Below are 18,645 nucleotides of genomic sequence, written 5' to 3'. Positions count from 1 at the left end.
AGAACACTACATCAAAAACTATGATGTATTCTATTGGGACTAACATAACACAATTAAAAAGAGAGAGAGAGAAAGAAAAGAACCCAAGTTAACTACTCATTTTTCTAATACATTTTCTAATGCATGCTTCCAATTTTTCTATTTTAACAATAGAATTTTCTATTTTAACAATTGCTCTGAACATTCTCTTCTGAGTCTTGTTGATGTCCCGTGGCAAGACTTTCTCTAGAGTGAATGTCTCAGAGTGGAATCCTAGGGCTACGTTATGTGCATCTGTAACTATTCCAGACATGACCAAATTGTTTTCCGAAGTGGACAAACCAGTTACCTTCCCTTAGTGGTACAGAGTAGGTCCTATGGCTCTATGCCCTCAACAATAGGTATCATACTTATATTTATTTTTGCCGAGCTGGCTTAAAAATTGCATCTCGTTATTGTTTTTATTTGCATTTTATGAATCTTAATATAAGGTTCACCATCCTACTTGTCTTTTGATTTTCCTTTTTAATACAGTGCTGTTGAGAGATCTGATGTTGGTTTGAGTCTCCCTCCTTTGCAGGCATTCTATTTGTTTTGTCTGGAAGATTTTAAGGCTTCTTTCCTTATCTCTTCTATTCATAAATTTCATACTATTTGTAGGCGCTTTCCATCAAGCCTTCTTTGCGGACTTATTTAAATGCTCTGCCTCTCTTCCCTACTCTATATTCTTTCTTTTTTTTTTTTTTTAAGATTTATTTATTTATTTGAGAGAAGGGGAGAGAGAGAGAGAGAGCAGGAGGAAGGGGCAGAGGAAGAGAGAGTATCCCAAAGCAGACTCCCCAGTGAGCACTGAGTCCGATGCAGAGCTCTATCCCAGGACCCTGAGATCATGATCTGAGCTGAAATCAAAAGTCAGCCACTTAACCGACTGAGCCACCCAGGTGCCCTGGAACTCTTATTAGATAAAAATTAGAATTCTGGATCTTTCACTTATCTTAATTATAGAGAATTTCATAGCTCTGTTTTCCAGTTTGTTAATTTGTTTTTCAGCAAACTTGATTTAGCCGTTTTATTATTTCAGCAGGTTCCATAATCTCCAGTTTATTCATACTTAAGTGTATGAAACCTTCACATTTCTTTCACAACACAAATCATAACCTATTGTAAAGCCCTAATCCTCTTGCTCTACTAACTCCATTTTCTCAGAAATTGTGACCATCTGTTGTTGCCTTTCTTCCATCTCTTTCACAGTGGCCTTCTTTCAAGTTTGGCATTCTTCATTTTTCGCTTATCTCTATAGAAGACATCCCCTGTTAGGCCTACATCCTATCACTTATCTTAACCTGTTTTGAGGAAGGATAGAAGGTATCACTGGTTATACCTTGGTAGATAGTGTTCTGGTGCAGGTTCTCCTCATTCTTCCCAGATACCGCTAGACCCTGAAGGTGGGGTCTTTCCTTACTTTCTTACTCTCACCCTCCTCGCCATTTTCTTCCCATGGGCGAGAGACACTGCCATGACTATCATCTGGCTGAAGGGGCGGTGAGGAAGAATCAAACCATCTAGATATTCCTGCTCTGGTACCTGAATTGGTTAATTTATTTGAACTTTGAACATTTCCCTGCTGATAGCATCTATCCCTTTGGGGCAATGAGCATTCAGGGTCTCTTTCCTATATTTTACAGCAAAAAAATCACTGTTCTAGTTTTAGTTACAGTAGACTTTCTTCACCTGGTCCTATGACATGCAGACCTTTTTGTCATAATTGCTGGTCCCTGGAAAGTTTCCCCTCTTGTTTTCCATGCAGTTTGATTTTCTTCATCTATCTTTTCCATTCCTTACAGAATTTGGAGCTGGAAGAGAAGGTTGCATCATTTTTGTTCAATCCATTATCTTTGAGTTCACCCTTTTACCATGCTTGGATTACACACGAGAGAAATAATTCAAGAAACAGTCAATAGGAACCAAAATATCACCTTTCCTGATAAAAAGCCACTGGAGAATATAGTTTCGCATGAAAGGCAAATGAGCCTCCTAATACTGAACCACACAATTGTACAGATATAACCAGCCAAACCCAGTAGCCCCAGGTACACCTGTGTAGCCCTGCCCTGGAAAAGGCAGATGTTATGTTTTGTTGGGCTGACTGGCTCCCAGAGAGGAAGAAGAATGAAACCAACCCAATCGTGTCCGATTTATTATTCCAGATTCACCCATCAGATTACATCGCCTTCTCCAAGGACACAAAAGATCTACTAAGTCAGGTTCCCTCAAGTATGGAAGGTATATTCATTTCCTGTGGCCACTGCAACAAATTACAATGCGGTTACTTAAAACAACACAACTTTGCTCTCTAGTAGTTCTGGAGGTAGGAAGTCCAAAATCCATTTCACTGAGGTAAAGTCAAGGTGCTGGCAGGTTTTTTGTTGTTGTTGTTGTTATTGTTGGGTTTTTTGTCCTTTGTGGCTGCCTGTGCTTCTTTGCTTGTGTCTCCTTCCTCCATTGCCAATGATCATCAGTTGCATCTCTGGTTGTCATCGCATCACCTTCCTCTCTGACTCTTACTCCTCTTGTGTCCCTCTTATAAGGACCTTTGTGATCACATCAGGCCAACCAGATAATCCAGGATAACCTCCCCACCTCAGGATCTTAACTTACTCACATCTGTAAAGTCTTTGCTATACGGTAAGATATTCACAGGTTCTGGGGATTAGGACATGGACATGTTTGGGGAACCACTCAGCCTATGACAGAAGGTAATATCAAAAGTTGGGAGAATTATTCTCCCACTAATAGCCCCTTGATTTTTTGGTTCTCTTAAACCACTGGCATAGACATTAAATCTCTGTCAACCAGAGGTGTATCTGACATCCTTAAGAGAGGGTCCCAGCAGCCTATCAGAACAGTCTTGCTCCATCTTCAAGAGGCCACCCTTCCCTCTTATACCCGCCAACTTGGTGTCCTCCCAGGAGCAGTGATGGGGAAGAGATTTCACTCACAAAAGGTTCCAAAATAGTTCCCTATAATGCATTAATTAAATAGTTCAATGCCTTTTTGTATCCAAGGTTGAAATTTTCATTTTCCTGTCACCCGTTTTTATCATGCCTGTCCGTGTTGTCGGCAGAGGAAATCAGAGGATCAGGATGGAGGTTATATGACAAAACTACGTGATTCCAATATTAATATGCATAACAAAACCTCAATAACAAAATGCCAATAATGTTGAGGGGAAAAGATTTGTTAACATTAACTTCTTCTCTTCCTTTGATCAAATGGTTAGGGAGAAAGTAAGGTCCAAGGAATGAAATCCAAATCATGAGACATGAAAGTTCAAAGAAAGGAAGGTTCAAAATAAAATTATCTTGTTTTTGTGGGTTAAAATTCAAAAAAATTAAGGTCCAAAATTCATCTTCCCCAATTTTTTATTCCGCTCTGTCTCAGTTGGAGGGGATTTCAATGTCTGGGTTGAGTCAGGAATCTTTAGTAACTACAGCTTAAGCCAGATCTCACTGGAATGGCGGCAGCTCCTACAAGACCCCTAAATTAGAAAACAACAGTTACACCAGCAAGTCTGTAATGTGCTCTTTCCTAGAGTCTATAGATTTAGTAGAAGATGCAAATTGATCATATAGCACCAGCTCTACACATACCATAGCCAGAAAAGACAATTTTTTCACAAGTATCTCAAGCAAAATAGCCAGCACCAGCATTTTGGGTTGCCAAAGACTATCGCAAAGATAACAGCTTCACCAAGAAGCCATTTGATTGAGACCAAGAATCCAGAACATGTGCACTGTGAATTAAAACCCAGTTAGGAGAAATCTACTAGCTACAGGTTAATTTCTGCACAATGGCACCTTGCACTTACCATAACCAGGACGCCCCACCTCTGGGAAGGCATTTGGTGGGAGGGGGGGCCTTCTTGCAAAGGCAGAAATGTGCAGTAGCAACACCTTCAGTCATTCGACCTTATTTGTGGAGCTGTTCTTTCCCACCCTGCTGATCAGAACCTTTTCATTTCCATGGCCATTTTGACCTTTAGGTGCCTGCACCATAGCGTTGCAATGAAGGTGAATTCCGTCCAGTAACAGAGCTCCCAGAATAACCAGGAAGCATTTTTCTTCTTGTGCTGCAGGGGCTTTTTCCACCACCCCCTTCTAGTGGAATTCCTTAGGCCTAAGAAAACCATTACCTGGGAGGATTTCTCCATCATATTTAAATAACCAGCGTCTAGCAACTTGAGGACAAGTAGAGGGAGGGATTCTTGAGCCACATCAATGCAAACTTAGTCCATCCACTTTTGCCCTTGAAGATAGTTCAAAGCAACATAAAAAAGAGGAATTAAAATTGGAGCTGTTTGTTCACATTACCCTCCCAGACCTAGTACTAGCACATTGAAAACTCGTCTCTCACCCGTGCTCTCTGGTCCAAAGAGAACCCAGCTGCCCCCACTGTTTAAAAAGAGAAAATACTTTTCTACTCCTTTAATATCTAAAAGGGCAGTATATGAAAAGACTTTCTCTCTCCCTATAATTGAATCCTTGCCTCGGCTTGAACTGCTTATTAAGGCCTCTTCAGCTTGCTGGCCTCACTAAGTCCTTCTCTATGGCCTCTGTGCCCTTGCCAAGGCCCTCTTAGAGATTCAGAGTGGCTTTTCCAAGGCCTTTTTTCCCAGGCCCCCACTGTTCAGAGCCAAGTGCACCACCATGAAAACCTACCTGGCTCAATGCAAGCCTATACACACTGCCAAGATCAAAATGTCCTACATGCACACTAAGGAACAAGACCGCAGGGCCAAGGCCAAACCCTTGCCACTCCAGAGGCCTCCGTCACTCCCCGGGTATTCACGGGCTTCTCCCTAATTGTGCACCTTATTTCTTACACGTCCACTTTCTGGCCAGCATACAACGGGCTGGAACACTGAAGCAGAACCCAATAAATAGCACCCTGTCTCCTTTTCTGAGTTTAAAGCAAATGAAGAATTAAGATAAAGGAGTGGACGAAGAAGGCCCAAGTATTACTTAGCTCCTGATAAAGCTGGGTTGAGTCAGAAGAGCTTCCCGACACCCAGCTGGAGTGAGAGCCAGCAGGTCTCGTCCAAAGGGGACTTGCTTCCCTGTGGGTGGGGGCGTCAGGCTGCCCTGAGAGCAGACCTCGTGCTCGCTCGATTCCAAGGAGGAGAGTGGATGCAAATGAACTGGGCATGCCTGCTTTATTGTCCCCAAATCTGCCAATTAAATCATGTCCTTTTTCAGTTCAGCGCTGAGTTTAAGAAAGGGCAGAGAAAAGTCTAAAACAACTGCCTTCACTTGGGCAATTTCTGCTTGATTTTTTTTTAACTAATAAAAATATTATATGTATTATTGAGTAATTACACAACTTGTTTGTTTTTTTTTTTAAACCAAAATGGTCGAAGCTCCCACCAGGTAGGACTGTGTGCTAGGGTTATAATCTAGATTTTTTTTTTAAGATTTATTTATTTATTTTGGGGAGAGGGGCAGAGGGGAAGAGAAAAACCAAGCAGACTCCTTGCTTAGTGGGGAGCCCAATGTTGGGCTTGATCCCACAATCCTGAGATCAGACCTGAGCTGAAACCAAGAGTTGGACACTTAACCAACTGGGCCACCCAGACACCCCATAATCTGGAATTCTAAAGATAAGATTTCTGGGGTATTATCAATTAGCATTAGGGAATGTTTTCCCCAGTAGTTTTTCAAGTCTTTATGATAACACATCAGTTCATACATTTATTAACTTTGCACTTAAAAACATGATTCATTGGGACATCTGGGTGACTCAGTTGGCTAAACGTTCAACTCTTGATTTCGGCTCAGGTCGTGATCTCAGGGTCACAAGATGGAACCCCAAGTCATGTTCTGTGCTAGGCATGGAGCCTGCTTATGATTCTCTCTCTCCCTCTCTCCCTCTCTCTTAAAAAAAACAAAAAACAAAACAAACAAACAAACAAAAAAAAACCACAATACAATTTGGAGCAAGATATAAATAAAAGCTTTTCTCAGTTTCAGGGACAAATGCTTCCAACCTTCTCAGATTCCCTCCGCTTCCTCTTCCGGTCTTTCAGGCAGTCAGTGCCCCACCCATGCAAGTCACCCCACTTCCAGACTTCAGTGAAACAGCCAAGCCGCAAGGTGTGAACTTGATTTTCTGAGGGGGGTCACAGAGTGGCCAGACCACACCCGCGGGGAGTTCAGGGGGTTTAGCTCCCTGTACGGGGAAACCTTGGCCAAAGGAAATGGAGACAGGAGGGGGCAGGCAGGTAAACGCCCTCATGTCTCTCTTTCTTGGACTGCTCTGAGGCGTAGCTTCTTCCTGCAGGCTTTCTGAAGAATCCCCGAGGCCTGAGCAAATGCCACTGGGAGGCCTTCCCTTGCCTCACTCTTCCCACCTAAAACTACTTGGGCTGTTTGGGGTCATTCTGCCCTTGCCTTAAGGCCAACCTCGGCACTTACTGCCTCTAAGCTCCCACACAGCCAGCTTCTTAGGGAGGCAAAGACAACAATACCTGTACAGGTCATACAGGAAACCTTCCTTTCAAATATGCATCAAGTTTCTCTTTCCTCAAAAGCCCTACAGCCTATAGCTCACCCATCTCTTCTGCCTCTTCAACCTTCTTGTGAACTTTTCTTTCAAGGTTCACCCTCCGCCTGCGGTGGGGGAGAGCAATTTGGTCTTCTCTCAGCATTTTCATCCTCTTCCCTGCCAGGCACTCTGCTTAATTCAACAAGGCCTCTAGAGTGAGCCGAGCACACAAAGCATTCAGCCTTCCTGCAGACAAGAGGGGAGACATGGCGGGTACATCATTATGATACATTTTTTCCCTCTGGCACACAGGCAGAAAACAAAATTCCAAGCAGGCAAGAAGCAGAGGGAAGAAGAACTTATGTCAGGGTGAAGCGAGTGTGGGGTCTAGGCAGGCACAAGTTTGTAGGGTTATCTGGTGGCGGAAAAGCAGATCAGGAACATGGATCTCCAGAGGGGGACAGACACTCCATGAAACTGGGTTTACAATGAGGTCAAGTCACCCGTGCAAGGGGGGGCCGGGAGCTGGGAAAGTGTTTCCAGGAACACTGGCATAAGCAAGAGGAGTGCAGTTTATTTTTATTTTTTAAGATTTTATTTACTGGGGCACCTGGGTGTCTCAGTCAGTTAAGCACCTGCCTTCACCTGGGTCCTGGGATCGATCCCCACTATCAGGCTCCCTGCTCGGTCAGGAGCCTGCTTCTCCCCCTGCTTGTGCTCTTTCTCCCACTCTCTCTCTCTCTCTCTTTCAAATAAATAGATAAAATATTTAAAAAGAGAGAGAGAGAGAGAGAGCACGAGCAGGGGGAAGGGCAGAGGGAAAGAGAGAAGCAGGCTCCCCGCTGAGCACAGAGCCCAGCTCAGACTTGATATATAAATATATATTATATATGTAATATATATATATTACTCATAAAAAAGAATGAAACCTTGCCATTTGAAACAACATGGGTGGATCTAGAGAGTATGATGCTAAGTGAAATAAGTCAGTCAGAGAGAGACAAATATTCATATGTGGAGTTTAAGAAACAAATAAAGAAAAAAAAAGTCTAACCAAAAAACAGACTCTTAACTATAGAGAATTGATGTTTACCACAGGGGAGGTGGTTGGGGCAATGAGTGAAATACATGAAGGGGACTAAGGGTACACTTATTATGACGAGCACTGAGTTATGTGTAGAATTGTTGAATCACTATATTTTACACTTGAAACTAATGTAACACTGTATGTTAACTACACTGAAATTAAAATAAAAATTTTTTAAGATAAAACACAATTTTAAAAATTGTATCAAATAATAAATGACATAAAAATAAATTTGTAATAGTAAAAATTTAATGGCAAGACAGAAGAACTTTTTTTTTAACTAAATCCATGTTGACTACTTTTTTAGACAGCTTAGCTAAAAAAAATAAGTATCAGAAAGGCAGAAAACCTCTACATCTTATATTTTTACCTTGTTATGTGATACATAACAAAAGCAGCCTCTAAAATTGCTCAACTGTATGAAATTTTAAAAATTATCCCCCTTAATGTCTATGTCATGCAGAAAATTCGGATTATACTAATAAAGTATTACTTAAAGGATATATATGGGGCACCTGGGTCATTCAAATGGTTAAGCGACTGACTCTTGGTTTCAGCTCAGCTCATGATCTCAGGGCTGTGGGATCAAGCCCAATGTTGGGCTCTGCACTCAGCACAGTCTGCTTGTCCTCTCTCTCTGCCTCTGCCCCTCTCCCTGCTTGCTTGCTTTCTCTCTCTTTCTCAAATAAATAAATATAATCATTTTTAAAAGGATATATATATATATATACATATACATAAATTCATATAGAGAATTTTAAAAGAATCTTTTGTCCATTTTTAACCAGGTGGTTTTCTCATTGATAAGTCTTAAAAATTCTTACATGTTCTATATGCAAGTCCTTTGTCAGATATGTGATTCAAAACTATTTCTCCTAGACTATGGTTTGTCTTTTCATTCTCTTAATGGTCATTTCACACAATAAAAGTTGTTAATTTTGATGAAGTCCAATTAACAATTTTTTTCTTTCATGAATCATGCTTTCAGTGTCATATCGAAGAAATCTTTCCCTCATCCAAGTTCACAAACATTGTCTTCTACATTTTCTTCTAGAAGCTTTATAGTTTTACATTCTACAGTTAGGTCTATGATCCATTGCGAGGCTTTTGCATATCCATTTTTGCCTAAGGTGAAAAGTATAGGTCAAGATTCTTTTTCTTTTTTTCTTTCCTCTTTTTTTTTCTTTTTTCTCTTCTCTTCTTGTGTGTGTGTGTGTGTGTGTGTGCACATGTGTGTGTGTGCGTGTGTATGGTTGTTATTTGTTTCAAAACCATTTACTGAAAAGTTTATCCTTCCTACAACGAATTGGTTTTGTGCTTTTATTAAAAATTGGTTGACAATAAATGGGTGTGTCTATTTCTGGACTCTGTATTCTGTTCCATTGATCTTGGTGTCTATCCTTTCAATAAATACCACCACTCTCTTGACTACTGTAGCTTTCATGAATAGATAAATCTATTTTTTTTTCCTTAAGGATTTTATTTATTTGGCAGAGAGGGAGAGAGAGCACAAGCCAGGAGGGGAGAGGCAGAAGGAGAAGCAGACTCCCCGCTGAGCAGGGACTCCAAGACAGGGTTCCATCCCAGGACCCAAGATCATGACCTAAGCCAAAAAGAGACACTTAACCGATGAAGCCACCCAAGTGCCTCATTTTTTTTTTTTTTTTAGATTTTATATATGGAGGCGTCTGGGTGGCTCAGTGGGTTAAAGCCTCTGCCTTTGGCTCAGATCATGATCCCAGGGTCCTGGGATTGAGCCCCGCATCGGGCTCTCTGCTCAGCGGGGAGCCTGCATCCCCTTCTCTCTCTGCCTGCCACTCTGCCTACTTGTGATCTCTGTCAAATAAATAAAAAATAAAATCTTTCAAAAAAGAAAGATTTTATATATGTATTTGACAGAGAGAGATACAGCAAGAGAGAGAACACAAGCAGGGGGAGTAGGGGAGGGAGAAGCCAGCTTCCCACTGAGCAGAGAGCCCGAAGCTGGGCTCGATCTCAGGACTCCACAATCGTGACCCAAGCCAAAGGCAGAAGTTTAATGACTGAGCCACCCAGGCGCACCCCCCCAGCTACCTTTTTTTTTTTTTTTTTGTAATCTCTACACTTGATGTGAGTTGTGAACTCCCAGCTCCAAGATCAAGAGTCCCATGCTCTACCGACTGAGCCAGCCACGTCCCGGTACCTCTATTTTTTTTAATCCAAAAAGTTCCATCACTCAAGATGTGTCATTTTGAGCAAGTTATATAACCTCTCTCAACTTCGATTTTCTCAGCTCTGAAAAGAGGATATTAGTAGGACCTGTGTGAAAGAGCGATTACAAGGACCAGCAAGCCAAGGCACAGTAGCAGACGTTGCTTATCTTGGTTCCAGTACTCCTCCTTTCTTCCCAGATCAGCATCTCCTTCTTTTGGGGAAAAAGCTCTTCTTCCTCACTCTAAGCACAGGGTCCTGTTAGCGTTGCCAATCATACTACCATGTCCCCACCCTGGCCTCAGGGACTGTTGGTCAAGGGATGGACACAGGAGCCAAGCACAGCTAATTAAGAGACTTTCTCCCCTCCGCACTACAGAAGACTGAATTACTGGCCCTAACCTTTGTTCCTCCCTCTATCCACACACTTCACATGTAATTTACAGGTTTTATCACTCAGGAATAAATCTGTTTCCTTGAATTTTAGCTTTGGAGTTGGCCACGTGACTTGCTTTGGCAACTAGAATGAGCAGAAGAGACAAGAGTACGGATTTTGTCTAGAATTTAAGAGGCCGTAGGATCCTTCTTGTCCCCGTCAATAGGTAAGAAGAAAAGGTTTTCACTTGAATGAAGATGGAGTTTTGATTAAACATCAAACTGGACAATTTCAGTTACTAAATTGCCACTCCAAAGGAGGATTTTTATTCTACGAGAGTGAGCTAGTAAGCTAAAGGGGAAGCCCACGACTGAGCCTCAGCCAGAGACAAGTGAAGGCCCACGAAACAGGCCTTATGGGGCCAGCGTGCCACCACACAACCGTGCATTCTGATTTTACCCACCTTCGCGTCATGCTTGTTCGAATATTTTTAAATCATTTTATCTTCTTGTATCTCCTACCCTATCATCTCTATTTTATCTAATCTTAATCCTTCTCAACAGCTTTCTCTTGACTTATTGACAGGCTTTTTGTTCTTTCTTTTCTTTTTAAATGTTTCTTCTGATCCGTTTTCCTACTGGCAAATCTCGGTAATGGAGAATATTAGAACTGAAAACAGCATTCCTTTGCCCTTTCCGGGCAGTATTGTGCTGGGTCCTCCGAGAGGCGGGCACCAAGATGGAATTAGATATGCAGGAAGTTTACTAAGGGGGATGCCTGGCTGGCTCAGTTAAGCTTCTGCCTTCAGCTCAGGTCCTGATCCCAGGGTCCTGGAATCAAGCCCCACATTGCAGGGAGACTGTTTCCCCCCTCTGCCTGCTGCTCCCCCTGCTTGTCCTCTCTTTCTCTCTCTTTGGCAAATAAATACATAAAATCTTAAAAAAGGTGGGGGAGAAGAAAGAAAAGAAATTACTAGGGTAGACATCTGTAGAGGAAGTGAGGAGGAGCCAAGAGAAGTTGTGGAAGCTGTCAAACCATGATGTATCTCTGACCGTGAGGGAAGGGGAGCGGGAAGGAAGGAAGGCCGAGTGAAAGTGTGTTGGATCACAGTGGGGTTCTCAAAAAAGTTCAGCAAGGCCACATGGACGTCCTCAAGCCAGTCATCTGAAACCCACGCCTGACTCCGTCCTGAGACCATGCTTTCCAAGGCTGCCTCCATCTAGTAACAGAACACAAAAGTGATACTGAAGAGCCACGAGACTCCTCTGACTGTTCCTTCCACATGACTCAATCCAACTCGGCTTCGCCTATCTTAGATCTGTCCCTTCTCACACTTCCCTTCTGTGCAACCTTTCAAACCCAGAGTAAAATGGACCAGGAGCTTCTTTCACTTATGGGGAAGGCTCTGTTTTAGGCAGTTAGTAGGAAATAGATCAAAGCACAGGAGAAAAGAGACAGAGGAAACCACCTAAGTGTGATCCTAGTCTAGCTAAAAGGAGCTGGTGTGACTCTTGAAATCCAGCATTATTTACCAGAACAGGTAATTCAGATGATTTAAGGTAATTGTATTGTGGCGCCTAATCTCTAAGTATTTCCTATTTAGAGGTAGGAGGCAACTGGTAGTCAACTCAGGGTTCAGTTTCACTCCTGTCCACCTCCACACAGAGAACTGATTAATAAGAGTTCTACTGATCCCCCAGAATTCTACACCATGAAGTAAAAGGAAAATAATGTTTGCCTACAAAAAGCAGATTGTAGCAGATGATTACCATACCCATGGGGCAACGTCAGGAATAGACCCACCAAATGTCTAATTCCATGAGCCACGCATCCATGCATTACTAACACAGACTCCAAATCATAATTCCCCGAGCTTAGCAAGACCAGACTAGACATCATATGTCCCCATCATGTTCCTCCACGCCTCGGTGCCTTTGTAGAGTCTGTTCAGCCAAACGAATCGCTCTTCTACTCTCGTTTGCTGGGTTTGGGCCCAGCAAATTCCTATTTATCCTTCAATAGTTAACATAACATCTGCTCCACAAGCCTTCCCAGAATTGCCCTCTCCCACGTGTATGCTCACAGAAGGTTGTTCAGACCTATCTCATTGTTAATACATAATTCATTGTACTGTGATCACACACACACACACACACACACACACACACACCCCTTTTGAGCTTCTTAGGGGTTTGAGAGCAGGGATGATTTTTTTTATACCTAATGTTTAGCATACAGTAGGTGCTCAATACATTTTTATTGGAAAAAAGGAGGGAAGGAAAAAAGAAAATTGATATACAAAAAAAAAAAAAAAAGAAAGAAAGAAAGAAAAGAAAACTGATACAGAACTCCCTCTCAGATAGATATTTTCCTGAACTTTGTGCAAAGGAGCAACGTCAAAGCTACATAAGTCATTCTCCCTTATTCCAGGTGCAAGAGCCACAGTTCATACAGTTATGTTAGCTATCATGATGATTCAGTCAGCTAACCAGAGAAGAAATCGTGCCCAGCACTAATGCAGTTATATCATATCAACATGGTCTTGTTCTCATTTGAGTAATTAGGAAATATTGTGCTTAGAAATGAGGCACTGGTCCTACGAAGCAGGTCTGAGATGCCAGGCCTGAGGAAAATATACCTATTATTCCAAGCATGGGCCATGTGACATCAGATTATCCAGTGTTCCAACATGCCCTTGGCTTTGAATTGTCCTCGTGTTCCTGAAGTAAAGAATAATGTGTAGTCAATGTTCGCTTCACACAGGACAGAACGACTAAGGAAACCAAATGCATGTTCCAGCTGCTAAAACTGAACGGAAGAATGCATTTATATGAAAAGATGATGCAAATTGGAGACAGTGGGGAGTGATGGGAATGGATGCTGAGGAACATCACAGGTAGGGAGAGGATGTATTCTGAAAAAAAAACTTTTCAAAAATACAAGTGTATTGAAAAATGTACTTTTCAAATACATGAGGCACCGACCCATGCTTGGATAAATCAGCTTTCTCCAAGTGGGCCTAATATTGAATTGCACTCTTACTAATAATAGCTGACATTTTGTAACACTTGCTTTAGCCACCATTTTCCCACATTATAATAATGTATTTATAAAGCACTTTTAGGTACATTATTTCAGTGGCTCATGACAACAGCCTTGTGTGGAGGTTATTAGTTTCCCTCATAAGCTAGGCGTCCTACACGAAGACCATGACTCTACCTACAAGTCTGCCATGGCCTAGTTCACCGAGACATTGCCATGGCCCGCTGAGGAAGACTGCCTTAGATTTATATTTTTTCTTTTTTTTTTTTAATTAACATATAATGTATTATTTGTTTCAGGGGTACAGATTTGTGATTCATCAGTCTTACACAATTCACAGCACTCACCATAGCACACACCCTCCCCACTGTCCATCACTCAGTCACCCCATGTCTCCCACCCCACTCCCCTCTAGCAACCCTTAGTTGGTTTCCTGAGATTAAGAGTCTCTTGTGGTTTGTCTCCTTCTCTGGTTTCATCTTGTTTCATTTTCCCTTTTCTTCACCTATAATCCTCTGTCTTGTTTCTCAAATTCCTCATATCAGTGAGATCATATGATAATTGTCTTTCTCTGATTGACTTATTTCACTCAACATAATACCCTCTAGTTCCATCTACGTTGTTGCAAATAGGACTGCTTTAGATTTCAAGTAACCCACTCTGTCTCTGCCCACCCACCCCACTGCTCCCCCTAGCTGTGGGTGTAGTCCCACCCAAGAAGCAACTGGTGTCTCCAGGGCCTGCCAGGTTGAAAAGAAGACCTAAGCCTGAACTGTTCTCGACAAAATTACCTTCAAAATAGCACCTGAAACCCAGATAAATGAGAAAATGTCCTGAGGAACTCTTCAGGCACACAAAAGACATGACTTCTTTAGTGAGACCCCCTCACTAAATAAACAAATTAGTAGGGTGGGGGGATGGGTGAGCCTGGTGGTGGGTGTTAAGGAGGACACGTATTGCATGGAGCACTGGGTGTGGTGCATAAACAACGAATCTTGGAATGCTGAAAAAATAAAATTAAATTAAAAAAAAAAAAAACCAAATTAGCAAACATCACTTGGCTCTTACCTTGCTATACCTCCCCAAAAGCAAGCCAGGTCCCCCCTTCCCAGGCCAATGAAGTAGGAGATAGGAGAGTTAACATCAACAAGTTTGGCAAAGAGAGGATTGGGTTTTCTTCCCTAACCTACAAGGCGGCCTTGGAAACACCAGACTCTCTATGCAACTAAAAAGCAAAAGGAAGTTCTGAGACAAGCTCGTATTTTTTAAAAACTCCTTTCTTAGGCTCTCCAAGCTTATGGGTACATAAAATGGCCTTATCCCTTAAGAAGGGGTTTCCAGACCTTAAAGTGTCCTGTGCTGGTTGTAGCCTGCCACAGAAAGTTATCTACTAATCATAGCTCAGTAGCATCCTCTGTTTGTCTTCTTCCTAAAGCAACTTTGCTAAGCGATACTCTTCTTTCCATCTTGCCCCTGGAGACACAGAGAGGAAGGTACAAGAAGTACTGCGATTTTCCTGCAGTCGTTCCAAAGCTTAGCAGGCACATTGTTTTTGTTCTTAATGAAACAATTATTAAAGATTAGGGGGTATCATTTTTCCATAAATGGCAAGATATTGCTGGCCAGAAATATTTAATCACTAGACAGTCTTCCAATCTGGCAAAAAGTAAAAGAGAATGATTTGGAATCGAGTGTCACCCTGAGCCAGTTGGCTCTCGTTGAGATTATTTACAAGAATAACAGAATGCCCTCTAAACCCACGCAAAGAGTCAGCGAGACCTAAATTTGGGCCCTGGTTCAGCTGCTTAATGTGACTGTGAGCAATAACTCCAAGGCTCAGTTTTCTCGTCGAGACAGCTGTTGCTCAGAATTTTCATCAGGATTAAAAGAAGTAATGTAGATATGTGACTCGGCACACAGTGCTCCAGAAATGTTGGTTCGTGTTATTATCTCTTTAACTGTATGGAGAGAACATCTGCTTATCAGACTACTGGGGATTCAACCCAGGCACTTCAGGGAGGTGTAAATCAAAACCCAATATTTGGAATCTTTTTTTTTTCTGTTTCTTCCCACTATAAACGAGGGACAGTCATATATGCTATTAAAATTGAGCTGGTAGAAAAGTATGGAAGTTTGCAACAGGTAGTCCAGGTACACCTAATATTCAGTTGTTTGCATTTTTTTTTTTTAAGAGGCTCCACACCCAGCATGGAGAACAATGCAGGGCTAGAACTCATGACCCTGAGATCAAGACCAGAGCTGAGATCAAAAGTGGGACACTTAACCAACTGAGCCACCCAGGCACCCCCAATGGCTTGCAGTCAAACGTATTTTTTTCCAAATGAGGGCAAGAGTGGGGAGACATAATTAACGAGCAAGAATTTTCAGGCAATACTGGGCACATCTGCCTTTCTATGTGCAGGGAGATAAAGGCTGAAGGCCAATGCCTTAAGGGACCTTGGTATTTGTAGTAGGCTTCCAATTACCTGTTTGAGCCAGGCTTGGAAGAACTTTGGAATTGTCAACAAATTTTTAAGGAAACAGAGAGACCGAGATATTAGGTTAGCACAGCTAGTTCACAGGAATATTATGCTAGATCATAGCTCTACGCTCATATGTTTCTAGCCTATTTAAACAAGAATGAAATGTCTTCTAATCTAAGAGGTGTGAAATTACCCACCCAACCTCAAGAGGAAAAGTGTACTAGGACGATGGGAAGCTGAGAGTAAGTTAATAAAGTAGATTTTCCCCCCTTTTACAAGTTTTTTAGCACATGAAATGTATCTTTACCCTGCAAGTTACTCCAAGATACATTTTTTAAATATTATTTACAGTTGCTCTCCAGGAGAGGATACATTTCAAATGTATCTTGATTAGACAGTCCCATGTAACAAAAGTTCCTTTCCTTGGAAATGCCTGCAGGAGTTCAGCAAACATAGTAACTTCGCTTGACTGTAACACTGATACGCTTTTCCTGTGCCAGCTTTCGCCTGCTCCTTTTTAAGACACAAAGAATGCCCATCTTCTCAATCTCCCGAGCTTTCAGGCCACCTGACAATAGCACAATGCAAATCACTCAGGAAGTACATATTTAAGTAGCCACTATATAACAGGAGTTTAGCAGAGGTGTCCTGGGGGAAAAGAAACAAAATCAATGACCCCCTGCAAGATGTGTGTATTCTCCTCATTCAAAGCCTCGCCCCACTATCCGTACCCACCTGCCAGGCCCACTTTATCTCTGTATGGCCCGGAACACCTCCCCACCCCGGCCCCCCAGCCAGGAATCTATCTCTTGCATAGCTACCAATCAGAATCAGTCCCTTGCTCAAAAATCCTCAAGGACTTCTCTCTATCAGTTAAGATTTGCATTTGGCAGCTAGTAACAGAGACCAGAAATAATAGTGGCTTAAACAAGATAAAAGTGTATTTTTCTTTTCTTTAAAGGAATTCTGGAGATAAGCGGTGCTGAGCTGGTAAGGCACCCCCTATAGTTCCAGGATCTTTGTGCTCTACAATGCACCTTCTATCCTCAGAAACAAAGGATGCCTCCTCAGGTTGCATCCATCTTATCCACCTTCCAGGCAGCCAGAAGGGGACAGACTGGCAGATGTCAAACTTTTTTTTCAAATGCCTTCAGGGGCCTAATGCAATGCACCATACTTTCGGGGCACTCCTTCAATAACCGCCAGGTCCATGAATGAAGAAGTTCTGTGGTTGGATGATTTGTCATCGACAAAACTAGCAAATGTTAACAGGATACCCAGGGCACCATATTATAAACTATACAGTATCATCTGAAAGTCGGAAAAGGACGCCCTGCTTTAAAACGGCTATATAATTGGCTTTCCACCGTACTTGGCCTTCCCAGAGTTACAGAGATTTACTCTGCTGGGTTAAGGGACTGTGTTTCCAGTCCAAGGCACTGTACTATGCTGAGGAATCAAAGAGGGTTAAAATAAGGATAAGGCAACTTCCGACATACACAAACTTAATGCATACATGAAAAACACTCAAGACTACCTAGCAGCCCAGGAATACCAACATCAATAGGCATTTCAGAGAAGGGTACAAGGTCTGGGAGCCTTGCTCGGTAAAGGTGTGAGTCAAGGGATTTGTTACCGCACTAACCAGGTGCAAGCAGAAGAGGTAAAGTGTGGGGAGGAAAGGAAAGCCACCCAGGGCTGCCTGGTGGATACAGTAATTGGCCCAGGCTTGCCTGTGTGCAGTATGAAGGAGTGGAGGCCTTAGAAGAGGGGGTGATGGACAGGCAACCAGGGAGAAAGAGCAGAAAGTAAAAGTACAAACCATCTGTGCACAACGGTCATCTGTGCAAGTTCAGCGTGGGTGTCCTAAAGGAAGTGTCTCCTCCAGAATCCAGGGCCTCTGGGTTTTGGTCCTGCCTCAGCCAGCCGCGAGGTGAGTAACTTTAGGCTGTTGACAACCTCTCGGGGCTTCAGTTGTCTCAAAAGAGGGGCTTGGGCTAGATGATTTAAGGTCCTTTGCCGGCCATAAAATGACCATCACTTGGTACCAATGGCTCCTGTGTTAGCAGATGCAGAAAAGGTTGGTAAAACCTAGGAGAATGAGTGAGAGCAGGTTAGACACAGGGAGACATGACGTGGAACCATCGTGTGGAAACAAAGTGCCAGAACCAGGAGGCCCCTCTGCAGCTCTCCACCACAGCCCCAAGGTGTTTTCTTGGACGGAGAGAGCACGGAGCCCAGGGAAAGCCTCTTCTCATATGCAGGCTGGGTGCGGCTTAGTCCAGAGACCAAAAAAAAAAAAAAAAAACCTAATAAAATAGCAAGCACACACGTAGCTATTATTTTTATGCAGGCTTTGTTCTAAATTGCTGACCTATTTTTTTTTTTTTTCTGGAAAAAGATGGTTTTAAGATTGTAGAGAGAGAGGCAAAGCAGGAAACAGAATTAAGGTATGTAAAGCACTTGGGCCATGGGCACTCCTCCTGGTCCTCATGGTCCTCACTGCAGACAAACCAAAGGGCTCAAGGAGACCCCTACCCCTCCCCCCTCCTCCCACATAACCACCCTCTGTCTTCTCCAGACGAGCAGTGGGTCTCCCACTGACGGAGTCCCTCGGGTGTGTAACCCCAATCCTGGGCCCCCAGCTGCCACATTCAGTGGAGGATAGAATACAGATAAGTGGTTAATTCCTCCCTCTCCCTTTCCATCAGCACCATCTCCCGATTTTGAGGGAAGATGTGTTTGATTTTGTTTCCCTGTCAGACGGGAGGCGGGGAGGCAAAGGGCAGGAAAGAGAAAGGAAACAAAGAGAAGATGTAGGAGCTGTTTCAGGCCTAGGGTTTCCCTGGCACTGCTGTTTAGAGCTTTGTTTTTGAGAAATATGAAAAGACTGACACTCTTCCTAGAGACTGGAACAGAAGTAATCGGGACTGAGCTGGGAAGTACAG

General features: G+C 42.7%; 1 long non-coding RNA gene across 1 annotated transcript; it reads right to left on the bottom strand.

Annotated features, from left to right (window-relative positions):
- Window positions 1-2,160: 2,160 nt before the first annotated feature.
- Window positions 2,161-17,784, bottom strand: LOC111142129. Its single transcript, XR_002640241.1, has 4 exons — window positions 17,520-17,784; window positions 6,586-6,765; window positions 4,172-4,284; window positions 2,161-3,517 (listed from the first exon to the last, which is right to left on the bottom strand). It is a non-coding gene; the product is annotated as an uncharacterized LOC111142129 (long non-coding RNA).
- Between the last annotated feature and the right edge of the window lie 861 nt (window positions 17,785-18,645).

The sequence above is a fragment of the Enhydra lutris genome, unplaced genomic scaffold (assembly GCF_002288905.1).
Source record: "Enhydra lutris kenyoni isolate GAN:26980312 unplaced genomic scaffold, ASM228890v2 scaffoldscaffold7, whole genome shotgun sequence".
Classification (NCBI taxonomy): Eukaryota; Metazoa; Chordata; class Mammalia; order Carnivora; family Mustelidae; genus Enhydra; species Enhydra lutris.
This window is presented reverse-complemented; position numbering and strand designations above follow the sequence as displayed.